Source organism: Temnothorax nylanderi, unplaced genomic scaffold, assembly GCF_030848795.1.
Source record: "Temnothorax nylanderi isolate EJ_2023f unplaced genomic scaffold, tnyl_v1.0 TNYL_tig0001_pilon, whole genome shotgun sequence".
In the NCBI taxonomy this organism is placed as follows: Eukaryota; Metazoa; Arthropoda; class Insecta; order Hymenoptera; family Formicidae; genus Temnothorax; species Temnothorax nylanderi.
In genome coordinates, this window is record NW_027249063.1 from 4,457,957 (window position 1) to 4,471,968 (window position 14,012).

The 14,012-nt window shown below is 41.7% G+C and overlaps 2 long non-coding RNA genes across 3 annotated transcripts in view; one reads left to right on the plus strand and one right to left on the minus strand.

Moving 5' to 3' along the window:
* Positions 1-1,625: 1,625 nt before the first annotated feature.
* Positions 1,626-14,012, plus strand: part of LOC139787427 (uncharacterized) — a 71,681-nt gene continuing 59,294 nt past the window's right edge. For both annotated transcript variants that reach the window (XR_011722641.1, XR_011722642.1), the window contains exon 1: positions 1,626-1,846. This is a non-coding gene — a long non-coding RNA (uncharacterized lncRNA). The remainder of the gene's footprint in view (positions 1,847-14,012) is intronic.
* Positions 11,718-14,012, minus strand: part of LOC139787437 (uncharacterized) — a 128,498-nt gene continuing 126,203 nt past the window's right edge. Inside the window, exon 3 of the long non-coding RNA XR_011722644.1 lies at positions 11,718-12,551. This is a non-coding gene — a long non-coding RNA (uncharacterized lncRNA). The remainder of the gene's footprint in view (positions 12,552-14,012) is intronic.

Consider the following 14,012-nt stretch of genomic DNA (forward strand, 5'->3'; position numbering starts at 1 on the left):
ACAGCGGCCCTTCGTCGTCGCTGCCCCTCGGGCGGCGGGTTTGACCCCGAGGGACATTCCTAGCATGACACGTAAGGTCCCTCTCTCTCACTCTCCTGCCGTGCGCCGCTCCGCATCCGCTCCGGCTCGCCACCGTCCGAGAGAGCGTGGAAAAGCTCCGTTCGGTGAGCCGCGCGGGATTTTGAGCCACGAAGTTTTCGCATTGTCATTTGGGACACAACGCGAAAGGGGACGAAAGAGGGATAGGATCGAGGGGAAAAGAAAGAGAGGGAGAGAGAGACAAACGTGCAGAAGGACGACATTGAGGGGCTGGAAGGGTGGCCGAAAGCGGCAGAGGCGAGATGAGATAGAGAGGATGAGAGAGCAGATTGGAGAAAGGAAGGCAGACGGAAATGGAGAGAGAAAGAGCGTTAAACGGAGCGAACAAGGAATACGCAACGAGAGAGAGAGAGAGAGAGAGAGAGAGAGAGAGAGAGAGAGAGAGAGAGAGAGAGAAGATTAGAGATGATATGCGGATGTAGAGGGGGAGAAAATTAGGAAGCGGAAGGAGATGATAGTTTATTAATAATGCGGAATAATACATTTCTGAAGTTTATTATCTGCGTGCGTGAGCATGCGTTAAAATTAGGTCTATCATGAGTTTATTGCTGTCGCAAATATATTCTGACATATAGTATGTAAAATAGGTGACTCTCCCATGTAAAATAACGTAAAGATAATCAGGAACGAGCGATACTTGAGGTATATTATTTAACAATTAAAATAGTTGATATATATATAATAGTAGATAATATAATAGTTGATATATGAACATCGATAATAGCTTTATGATACCGATATTTCACAAGTCATTGATAAAAGTTGAAGTAACATAATGTAATGTGTATAATATTCTTTTAGTTAATTATCGAGATAGACTGAACTAGCGCACGAAATCTTGAAACAGCCACGGAGAACCTCGTTTAGTTGCAAACCTACTAAAATCATAATAGTGTCGCATTTACAATTCAAATTTATAGCGGGTATAATAAACATATATCTCAACAATTGTATACATTTCAATAATAGTCATTTCAAGAACGTTACTTACAAAAGGAAAAAAGAGGGATTTGTGTCAAAGTGGTCGTGAGAAAAATCTATAGATAAAAATAATAAGCGCGTGCTAAATTAGTGCGAATAAAAATAATGAGAATGAGAATGGCGATGTGGCACGAGAGCAGCGCGGCCAGCCTGCAGCTATGATAATGAAAGTCATCTTAACAAACGTCAGTTGCAAAAAAGGAGCAGCAATGCGAGAGAGGGAGAGAGGGGCAGAAGGAAGAAGAGCGAAAGGGAGACGGACGAAAAGCATTCGGCAGAGGGAGATAGACGGTAGAAGAGCGGGAGAGAGGGGGCGAGAATGCGCGGCCTCTCCCTTCCTCCCACCACAGAAACATGCACACGCACACATTCCCGACGTCGAGGGCGAGAAAGGACGCGAGGGGGATGCTGGGTCCTCGATGGACCACCAGGATCCACATCCCCACGGCGACGTCTCGCGCGCAGGGGTTGCCTGGACGGTGGGGGAACATCAGGGGAATGTTAGAGGGGTGGGGGTGCTATATCAGGCCGGCGCGAGGGGGGGAGAGCTCAGTTCATCCAAGAGGAGCGTGTCGGTCACGTAGTATCGGACACACGATCGTTACACCCGGTGTCGACGGAGCGCATCTCGCATCTCGCGGGATGCACACGCAGTTATCTTACACGTCGCCAACACGAACGGGGAAAGGAACGTTAGAAGAGACTCGGAGGTGTGTCGCCAAGCGAGGAGGACTACGCTGGGAACGAACGAGGAGACCGGGTAATCGTAAGTACCGTACATCCTTGCTGTGGTAACTCGAGAAAAGGAGAGAACGGAGATCTCTCCATCGGCGGACAACGGACATGGACGTGCTTCCGTTATCGTCGCGAATTGTTCCTCTCCGAGGAGAGGGAACGGCGAGGAAACGTGCGTATTATCGATCGACCGATCGATCGAACGAACGGAGTCGCGTCGTTGCGGACCGTGCAAATTAGTGTTCGCCGAGGGTCGCGCGTTGTGTCTGAGGGTTGTGACGTTGGCCGGCGTCCGGGTAGCGCGGTGCCGACGAATCACTCGTTTTCCGGTGTTCCTCAGTGGTGGCGCGTGGTGTCGGTTAGCATTTTTGTCGGACACAAAACTCTCTGTTTCTCCCTCTCTCTTTTTGTCTCCGCCTCGCTCTCGCCGGCATCTCTATCTCTTTCGCTCCCTCGCTTTGCTCCGCTGCATCGCACATCTTTCTCTCTTTTTCCTCTTGTCCTAGTTATCATTTAGTCGTAGCTCGGCATGATGCAATCTCTCATTATGAATATGGTATCATTCTTTCGTGGCTTAATATTCGCAAAAAGCTCGCATCGCGCGTATGTTAAAATCCTTCTTTTTGTGTTTTCTCTCTTTTTTTCTGCTCAGTCATTGTTTTCCATGTACTTTAGCTACTATTAATTTGACACATTTTATATATTGTATTCATATTATATTAGTTATATTTTCTCCGAAATACGACAGAATTTTCCTCTTGCCCCCCCCCCCCTCTCTCTCTCTCTCTCTCTTCTCTCTCTTTCTCTCTGCCGCTCTCGGCGCGGCGATTCGATTGGACGAACGGCTCTCTTCGCGAGGAGCCCGAGATTACTCGCAAAATTCGATTTCATTGGGAAACCGCCGCGCCGCGGGGGAGCCGCGTCGCCGGCAGCCGCCCCCCCCCCCTCCCCCCGCGTTTACGTCGGTACAGATTAATTAAGCGATCGATGCTTCTGGAACACGTGAAATTTGCATTAGCCTGCGAGCGAGAGGCGCGTTTGATCTGCCGCGCAGGAGGGGCGAGGGGACGGGATGTAGGATCGAGAGGATTGCCGGAGGCAGGGGAGAGACTCTTGCATATTTTAAACTTTTCCCCTATTCTTTTGAAATTCGCGAGTAAGTACTCGCATAATCGTGCTCCCGAGAAAAATGTCTGATCAATTAAATTTCAATGCGGCCAAAGAGAACGACGAACAATAAAAGCATCTATTCTTTACTTCTCATTTTTATTTTTTCATGAGGAATTAACTTCTCCGGAGTTGTACTAAAATCTTCTAGGCATCTCCAATGTGTGGATATAAATTTGGTTTACTTTTATGATATTGTTATTGAACGGCCTACAGTTTATTATTAATCAGAACGATATCAATAATGTTCATCTCTCAAGTAGAATTACCTCCCTATTAATAATGCGGCATGTGCCACAAACCGCGCTAGATTTAGTTGCGATCCTAAAACCGTAAAGGGGTCAAGGGATATTCGATTTACGGCTAAAATGGAGTATTCGAGTAGGAAGTTCCGCAATCATTATCTGATTATATGGCAGGTAAGATATATCGCATCGAATATCGAAAAATGTAATGTCGTAAAATTTAAGATAGTAGTTTTAAGAGAGAAAAAGTTTTACAATCAGCAATACCAAATAAATAAATAGATTTCTATTTATCTATAATAGATTTCTCTTTGTAAATTATTGTTTTATACGTCATATAAATTCAGACTTGTATTTCAAAGAGTCCTAATATATACAATACACATACATATAATACTTAGTATCGTTATCTGCTTATACATATTAATTTTTAATTAAATAATTGAATGCTCTTGATATATTCGATATTATAAAATGTATTTATATCAGTATATATGATATCGAATAAATGGCGGCAGTGGATCGCGCATTTCACGTTCTTTCAATGTTGATGTGAACTCACGAAACCGTTGCGTTGTGTGGCACGAGGATGAGATAGAATTAACAGCAGCGAGAGATTAACGATTATACTCTTAATCGAGTTAAATACCTGTACATGCAGCGGCCTTTGTAAGGGATCCTTTATGCGCATTGTACGTACATCCTCGGTGGATAAACTTGAGCGAATACAATCGCGCGGTAAAACGAGCGAAACGAAATCGATTCATTGCTTTGAAGATTACGCTTCGATAGGTTTCGCGTCAAAAATGCGCGCACACACACACACGTCGTCTCCCTATATATTTCATATAGATAGCAAATGGATAGCGCGCGGTGTCGTGTTTATTTTTCGCGCGAGTTCTAAGATACGCGAGGTAACTTGAGGTATAAAAGATAACTCTCAACATAGTCAGAGTACGGCGTTATATGTCGCGTGACATTGTACGGCGAGACGATATTTCATTATTGTCGACAGATATGACGAAAGTTTCGAAACAATAGCAAAGATACAGAGGAAAGATGCACAAAAACCATGAAAAAAATTATTCGTAGAGTATATCCTTTAAACGTTTTTACTGTTTTTAGCTATAATCTCCCTTTAATTTTATTTGACCCGTTTAACCGCAATTTTCAGTTATTTAACACCGAACGTTGAAAAATAATAAGCACGTCACACGAATGTAATCCCACGCGAAATTTAACGCGCGCGAGAGATACATATTTATTTTTCCTGTGTCCGTTGAAAAACCAGAATAATCCCATACGTACCCGTAACATTTTAGCGGTGGCGAGATACATTGCAACGCGATGCACCGGCCGAAGTCGCGTTAAGTACTCGCGCGGCACACGTTACACCCCCGGTAAATTAATTCAGACCGGTTTGGAGCTGAAAGTTTTCTGGGCTCGCGTCGCGTCGCCGTGAATGCGCCGCGCAGCAAATCGCATTTACATGATATTTTCCGGCGTAATTTACATGTTTGAGTCCGACCGCGGGATTCTACAACTCCGTAACGCCACTGTCCCCCTCCATCACCCTCCCCCCTCCCCTCTTATTTTTATTTACACGCTCTTTTGGCCGGCACGCTCGCAAATTCACAGATCGCGTTTTCGCGAGGGTGGTGGCTTAACAGCGGAGTATCCCATCGCGCAGAGTCACACTGAGTCCACTTTAATCCTGTTAACCTATCAACACACTCAAAGCCCCTTTTACGTCGCGCAAAGATATCTTCGCGTTCGCAATCCCATTAAATCCCTTCATCTGGCAGCTCACGGAATGCGCTGACTTTAATGGCGAGGAGATAATCTTCCTCCAACGACTAACATATTGTATCCTTCCGCTGATTTAAGCAAAACTTAGTAATCGAGTACAAGTTCGCGCAAGTCGGAAATACCAAGCGCGATCGTTTTCCGAGTGATACGATTCCATTACTACAGTTCAACTATAAGACACTATAAGAGATACTTCTCTGTATATAAGACGATGTTTTTAATATACTTTCCCGAGATATACTATTCGCAAAGACAAAGAGAATAATTATGGTAATTAGGAAAAAATAAAGATGTAATTCGAGAAAGGTCTGAGAATTTTAAAAACACATCGTTACGTTAAAAGTAGAATGGATAATTATTCTCTTTACTTTCGGGCATGTAATTATTATATCCCATCAAAAATAATGCACGAAACATCTCGGCTATCAGAATTTTCGACCAAATTCTTGGATACAATAGAGAGGAGGGACATTCGTGGCTGTGAAAGAATCGAAAAAAAAAATAGAACGCAGCTTCGTTTTTCTTCCTCTTGCTTCCCCCCTCCCCCTCTCTTTCTCTCCCTCACGCCGTTCTAAAGACAGACAAGAGCCACGTCGCATCCGTTTGCGAACGCGCTTGAATCACTGTCGCGCAACGCAAAAGGAAAAGTGGATGAAAGGTATCAGACGCGGCAAGTTTTCATTTCGCCGTGCCGTCACAATGCGATTGAATCGACGCGGCCAGGATACAGGCTGTCGCCGCATGGTGTGAATATTTAATAAACGTTGCCGTTAATGAGGCTCGGCCATATTAGTATTAATTAACGCCGGGACGTTCGGCGTTTCATCGTTCGCGCGCCCGAATAAAAACACTAAATTAAAATAGACAAAGAGCGTGGGTGGGCGATGTATCCGATCACTAACTATTTACCACCAATTTACGGGGTACAAATGCAAGGATTCGTTTACATTTTGTCGGATCGAATTACGCGTTTGTAAATTTAAATATTTTAATCAAGATATCAAATAACATTGCGTTGTTATATATATTTAACTAATCGTTGTGTTTAACAATCTTTACGCACATCTTTACGTAAAATGCATTTAAATTTATATTAGATATCACTTTTCTTTTTATGATAATCTACAATTAATCTATAAGCAATTATCGGTATAATATTATCGATGAAATAACGCACACATTTTGCACTTCTGTAAAAAACAGATCTGTAAACGGCAGATTGGTGAATAAATTGTACATACTTCCGAGGAATTCGTGCCATCAATCTCTTCTCTGTCAGGTGATTCTATCGTTTCTTCGAGAAGTTCAGATGAACTCCATCGCGACCTGTGCATTTGATCGGTGCGTCGGATTCTTTACCGAATTTTGTAAACTCGGCACTGAAATTCTTCACCGTCTGCGGTGATTTCGCGGAAACATGCGATGTACGTTCTGCAAGTTCAACCGTGTGACTTTTTATCTCTTAGGATATTTGTGGCGGTTTCTATTCATAGCATGGCTAATCGATGTAACTTGTAAACCAACCTTTATTTATTATATGGTCATCGATTAAAATAGACATCCGGGCTAACAATTATTGTTATTAAACATATTGTATATATTTGGGTATTCTGGTTCTTTCATTGGTTTTTATTTTTTATATTACACGGCACATAAAATTATAAATAAAATTCTAACACAGATTATAGAACATCTAAAGTAGGCTTTGATGACTTTAACTAGCACGCTTTCATATAAAATTGGCCGATTTTGCTCCGTTAAACTAATGAATATGAACGGTATATATGCCACGAAAATATTATTCAACGTGAAGAGGATAATTTATCAAATATGTATGTCAGATATTGTCATCATTATCATACATTGGTGTGCGTCTAGCCCATATTCAGCAGTTTTCCGACCAGAGTCGCACAATCGATTGCCCCGTTCCATCGCGACGGGTTAATGAGTAACGAATAGTGAACCGCCATCGCGCATTCGCGTTTTGCGCGAAAATTAGAACGCGTATTGTTCGAGAGGCTGCGGAAGCAGAATGCACCGGAAAGAAATTAGGCGCGTCGCAGGGAGATCATTACGATATCGTCGGCGCTCTCAGTGGACGAATAGAATAGAGGAAGAGAGAGTTCGATTAGTGTCGACACTATAAGCGTTCCTGCGTCGGTTTTAGACTGCGTGCACATTAAATCTGTTTCTCCTAGAAACTTTTTTTTATTTTCTACCTCTTTTTTCTTTCTCTCTTTATTTCTCTCTCTTTCTCTCTCTCCCAATCGTGAAAATAATTTTAAGTTTAATAATTTTAAGTAAAGGATACACAAAGGATACAGAGATATAGAAAAACAATTAACGAGGGCCAACATCTTGGCGAATAGTTATTTAAATTGAATTTTGAAATTTATACTCGAATCTGATATAAACGTTTATTCTATCTTAATTCCATAAATCACACGGATCATTGCTTATAGGCTTGCCGGTGTGCACGTGCCCTTATTGTTAGACCCGATCGTTTGCATTTCGCACTGTTGCGCAACGAAGACAGAGAGAAGCATAGAAAGCAATAGAGTGACGTATGTACAGGATGTTCCAGAAATTGTGTATTTTCTTTGGATAGATTCTCGAAATAAAAATGAGTATCATCTACTTCAATGTAGCAGAAAATCAAGAAAAATTACAAACGACAAAAAATGACCGTAATTTATAATGCGTGAAAATAAAAAAAATGTATATTACAGTTAATTTCAATTAATTTCCAGTTTTAACAAAGCTGAATACACGACATTATTGTCAAAACATCCAGCATCGAAAGAAAGATAGCACTAAAGTTTAAAAAAGGAAGTTGAATTTTGAGGAGAGATCCATAGATGAGGGTTGGTGTAGGATTTCTGAGACATCCTGTACACGATACCCGGTGCTCTCGCAGGCAGAGGAATAGAGAACGGAGCCCGAGGCCATCGCTAACGACGCCATTGTCAGCGGCCTGGCTATTGTGCGAGGCGTCCTGTACGAAGCGCCGACTCCTGGCCAGGATCGGGTGGATCCCTGGCTCGGTATATATTTCAGAGACGAATAAAACAAATCATTCGGCGGTGACGACACAACGAACGCAATCCGCGATCGATCCGTGCGAAAATTCGCAGGAAAAAGGCACCCGCGGTGATACCTCGCTTATGGCAAGAGCTAAACATCTGATTTACAATGAGTTCGCGAAAGCGTCTTATTATATTTTACAAAAACGAACGCGATGATGGTAGATAACATTTTGTAAATGCTGGACTGTGATCGATTTGTTGACAATGTGAAACTTCTCTCCTCAAGTTTTTATTCAAATGGAAGCATAATTTTTCTAAATCTGAATTTTTCGTTAATTATTCCTGTGTAAACCTTTAAATGTTATTCGGATTTTAGACTTACATATTTTTGAGGTAGAAGCATTACGCAGAGAGAGAGAGAGAGAGAACTCTAGAAAGAGAACTAGAAAAATTTTAAAGCAATGAAAAATCACAAAAAATTAATGTTATTTTGAATAATCGATGATATTTTGATAACTATTTAACAGTCACGTTTTGCGTTTTGATATTCTCCAATGCGAAACTGTCAGTTTTCATCGGTGGACAACATTCAAACCCGGTTTATCCGGGCCAAAAAGATGCCCGGAGCTTTGGCAAGCTTTTCTCGTCACCTCCAAAGGTATTAAATGGGACAACAAAACCGGGCTGTCCCGATATCTTTCCGCATTACCGCCCCTCGGACTTTTTCCCCCTCAAGTCGTCACATTGTGCCTCGCACGAAGAATTCCTAGCACCCCCGTTTTGTCCGTAAAACAGCCACTTTTCCATCTGGTACTCCCCAAGTACCCTCGAGCGGTCTCTTGTTCGATCTCGAAGTGCCGTTCTTACCTTTCCTTTCCACTCCTTTTTCCTCATTCTCTTTCTCCGTTCGTCTCGAGCTGTACACGCCCGTCTCTATTTCTCTCTTTCCCCTTTCGCTCACATCGCGCGGTATATCCCCATTATTTTTTCCTTATTCCATCGCCTAGGCATCACCGTTTCCCCCACGTGGCAAAGACGTTCCACGGGGAAAGAGGCGTTCGATTGAATATCGATTACGCTCGATTTGAAACGCGCGTAATGAGAGAGGCTGATCGCGTCAGTCCTGCGTGCGTTGCGACGTGAGCAAGGAAAAAACAGTTAATAGTACGAGGAAGCCGGGGCGGGGAGGGCAGGAGGTGACGGAAGGGATGTCGAACTAACCGCAAAGAGCTTTCCGATACGCTGAGGTACGATACGACGGGAGAGTGGTGAGCATATGGTCGAGTGGAGAAAGCAATTTGCTACTTGTAAATCGGTTACACGGAACAGTGTGCTTTCGACGGAGAACTTTTCCTCGACAGATTATGACAATTGCTGTTTATATTACATCTACTTAAGACATGAACGCCGGCCGTTCATTTTCTTTCTTATAAGAATCGATTCTCGTGTATAATGATAAATATCGCGATAATTTTGTGAATAAACGTGATAAAGCATAACACATCAATTATACTAGTTAGTTTTTTATTATTAATTTTATTTCTGACTGAAATTTTCTGTTTTTAATTTGTACAAATCATTACTTATATAGCGATTACGTAAAAACTAAATTAAAAGATGTGACAAGAAACGATATCTTTTCAATGTTCATGTAGCTTCAGTTGTACTTACTTAACATCTTTCTCTTTTGATATAGAATCTTCTTTTACAGCATTTAACAGATTACTAATGTCGAATAATAGATTAACATTATAAAATAATTGAAAGATAAAAAAGAGAAAGAGAGACGTCTCTCTCTTCCATTCAAAATGAAAAACCAGCGATTTATGCTCAATAAAGGTAGCGGCCGAAATGTCGTAATTCGACCGAGATATATCAAAGGGTTAATTGAACATAAAATCATCAGGGCGAGAACGGGCACAGCAGCGATTTTATTCGGCCGCGGAGAGGCGAGCGCTTCAAAGCGCTTTTTTTCCGGACCTCTTCTCGGGATTGAACCGAGACAAGGGAACAATTACCAGGGCCGTGTTACCCTAATCCGAAAATCCTGTTACTTCGCGATCCTCTTCTGCTCCTCGTGCCCTCGACTACTCTTCCTTACGAAGACAAACTTCATCCCTGGGCGATAGACGACACGGCGCGGTCCTTCCATTATACTTCACCAACGATGTGCTGGAATTGCACATCCGCGGGCTTCTACCGAAATTCTGCCACTTCCGTTTCTTCCCGAAAAGCTCTTCCCAAATACCTTCAGCCGTTCAGCTTCACTCGATCGTCGACGAATGTCGATACGAGTTGACGTAAATCGCGAGATTCGACATCGTTCAAAAAAACTCAATAACATCAAATGGAGTTACTTTGCGTACGGGAAGAAGCTTGTTAAATATTAAAGCTGGGCAAGAAGATAGTTAACGCGAAAATTAAATGACCGAATTTAATTAAAAGTTCAAGTAAGCAGATTATCGCGCCCGCGATATGTTTAAACGTTTAGTAACTATACTTTCCGCATTAGCTCGCGCTATATTTTTCTTACGGGAGTTTATCGCGCGTCGATTAAAAATCGCCGACTAAGCGTGCACCGCAAAAACATGCAAACAGGGAAATTTTGCATTTTTTAAATTTTAAATGAATGTTATTTATTAATTCAACAATATCCCGAGGCACGTTTGCGTTTTTATAAATGAATACCAATAGAATGAGCTATTGTAATAAAATATCTAAACATTGCACGCGTTGCAGGTATTTGATTAAAACAACCAACGCTCCCGTGCAAAAATACGCCATTACTCAATGAATCTATTCTTTTGAATCCCTCTTTTTCTTTTTCGTGCGTTCCGCCTTTTTCCGGCCTCTCGTCTTCGCCATCCCCCGCTGACAAACAATAGCCGAGCGAGGTGCCGACAATCGAAACCTCCTATTTTCTCTTATTCCACTCACCGGCATTAAATCCACGTTAATTTGGTCAAAATGGGCAAAACGATCAGTGGAAGGGTTAATCAACCATTGAAATTGAAAAAGTAAAAAAAATGAAAAAATAAAATTGCTGAACTTCTAATTCACACACCTATGTAAAAGAAAAAAAATAGTCTGCATATGAACTGATTCTTCAGACGTATCGATTATAAATTCTAATTATTATATAATATTAATTTTTCTGTTATAGGCAATATTATTTAATACTTATTTATTATTAAATGAAATTGTACAGACACGTTGTCTAGTGTTGGTAATTTAATATTTCCCGTAAAAGATATATTAATTTGCGCTTTTACAAAATTACTGTAATGTTCTTTGTTTTGGCAGCAGTGATATCATCTGTTAAATTGTTCAAATGTATTGCGTGTCTTCATCTGTCATTCCTTGAGAGAGTATCGCAGACAGATGATAAAACCTTAGTTTCCTTTGAGCAAGGTTCATGACAGTAGAATTTTTTGATTTACTATTTCAACGTGGGGTTACAAATAGAAACGTTACGACTGCGACATTTTGGACATTCGACTTTTCTTATTCTTTTTCTTTTTCTGATTTAAAAGGGGATGCGAGTACCCGAGCACATCACAATTGTAACATTTTAATTTTATAACATTTCTGAAGTTTGAAGAATTATTCTAATGCACATAAATAATTATTGTATTTCAATGCATTTAGTGAGCAATTAGGGAATGTTAGGAATTCAGGGGTTTCAAGGAATTAAATTTCTTTAAGAAGACAGGACAAGAAATTCTTCCATTTATTTATTCTTCATGCATGTTTCTTCGATAGAATATCCATTTTTGTAACTGAATTCTTAGGGATCGAGATATTTACTGTTAAAAATGAGAAAGTTCAGAGAAAAAAGATATCGATCAATTGCATCCTTCTTGAGGGAAGATTGACTTTGACATCGCCGGTGACCGATCACGCTCTATATATGCAACCTTTACATACATTACAATGAATCTCTCTATTCCGGCACGTATTCTCGACCATTTGAAAGTCTTTTCCGAGCCTTTTAAAAGGGTCGGGCTGGCGCGCAAAATCTTGACTATTTTATAAACGCGCGCACGTACGCATCGTCGATTACCGCGAGTAACGCCGCTCTCGTCCGAGATCTTTCCTTAACGGCCACCAGCCATTGTACCTGATCCCGCGAACGTGTTTGGAACACATCGGCGAAATCCCCGAGGTGCCCCACAGGCTGCTGCAAGCGCGATCGCGTTAGCCAATGCAACAGGATAACTACCATACTTCTACTTCTTCGAGTACTTCTTCTTTCTTCCTTTCTTTTTTCCATTGTACCGCGTCGACGACTTCTGGCACTCCGTGGCGTTCGTAAAACAACCACTTTTCCGGAGTCGACACTCTCTGGAGATTTCCAGGGATTCTTCGTATCCGCCACTGTCCGCCACCGGTTCCGACGTCGGCGTCGCGGCGTCGTGTCACGTTACCCCCGTTCGCCATTTTGAACGCTTTCTTCCTTTTACCGTCTTCCCTCTACCTTGAATGTTATCTATAAATATTCGTTTTTGTTTTGCATTTCGACAAATATATTAACTTTTTTAATAGGACAGAAGAAGATCAATTTTGATTAAGCTTCGAGTAAGATAAAAGTATGGTAATAAGATTCTATAAGCACATAGAAGAATATTTTTTATGGTAATGAAACAAGCACCTGTGTGATAATAATATATTTTTTATTTTATTTAATTCTTAAAATATTGTTATTACCTTTCTAATAATTGTCGGAGTTTTACACCAAATATATATGTAATGAACGTATTCGTAATGAAATTAATCGGCTCGAATGCGAAAAATAGACGGCTTATATTCCAGCGCCACTACTGATATTCATCGAGCGTTCAAAATATACAATGCATAGTGTATAACGTCGCGATAAAAATCATCGGGGTCTCTTTCCAGAGTGCGAACTCGAAAATGACACGATGTGACAGGGGTAAGAAAGAAGGTGCGCGCATCGCGCAGGGATAAGGCGAGGTCCTATATAAAAAGAGCACGACGATTATCGACTCTTGACTTCATTTTTTATACACGCGGTGAAAGAAAGAGAGAAGACGAAGAAAAAAGCCGGCGTGAAAAGTGCGCGATAGAAAGCAAAAAAGCGACAAGAAGGAAAAGGCAGGGGGCGGCTATGCGGGCCGGCGGGAGACGCGCGAAAGACGAGGCGGGAAAGGGGAGCCCCGCTTTTCCGTGGGAGCTGGAAAAATATTTGCATACACCCTCGACCATCCTCCCTCTATATCGGCCGCGCGATTCCTCGATATCGGCTCCGGCGTCTCCATATTCCGAAGTTTCGCCAGCCGAAGCGACTTTCGTACCCGAGCCTCTGCTTTTTCCTCCCTGCATTCAATCCCCTATCCCTGTCCCCCTCTTTCCCCTCCCTTCTCTTTTATCTCTGCTTGTGCGCCAGTTTTCTTATCCTTCTCTTCCTCCTTCTTTCTGTCTCTCTCTCTTTCTCTTCCCTTTCCTCCTCCCACGAGAACGATTCTCATCCTCTCGCTCTTTTCTTCTCGTTGGCGCAATGTGCATCAGAAAATATGAATCCTTCGTCGCATTGTCTACGACAGCGTTTCTCGAACTTTCCGCCATTGTGCGCGAATGACGAGAGGACAAAGGAAGAAATTAAGAGCCGTTCTCAATGAGTGCGAGAAGAAGCGTCGTCGCGGCGATGGCAATGGCCGTAATTTGCATTGATGCACCGAAACTGCGTTCGCGCGCATATAATTATCTCGTTCGTCATCTTTTCGCTTTCCATTCTCATAAAAATCATAATTTGAATGCGATATGGGTTTTACGTATTTTGTAAAGAAATTTTATTTAAAATATACAAAGAGGACAGAGTAAATTTGTAATAGTGTAAGACAATTAGACGCTTGAACATTCAAGTTTTTTTTATTGACTTGTACATTACTATCATAAATCTATTATTATCATCCATTAATAGATGTATATA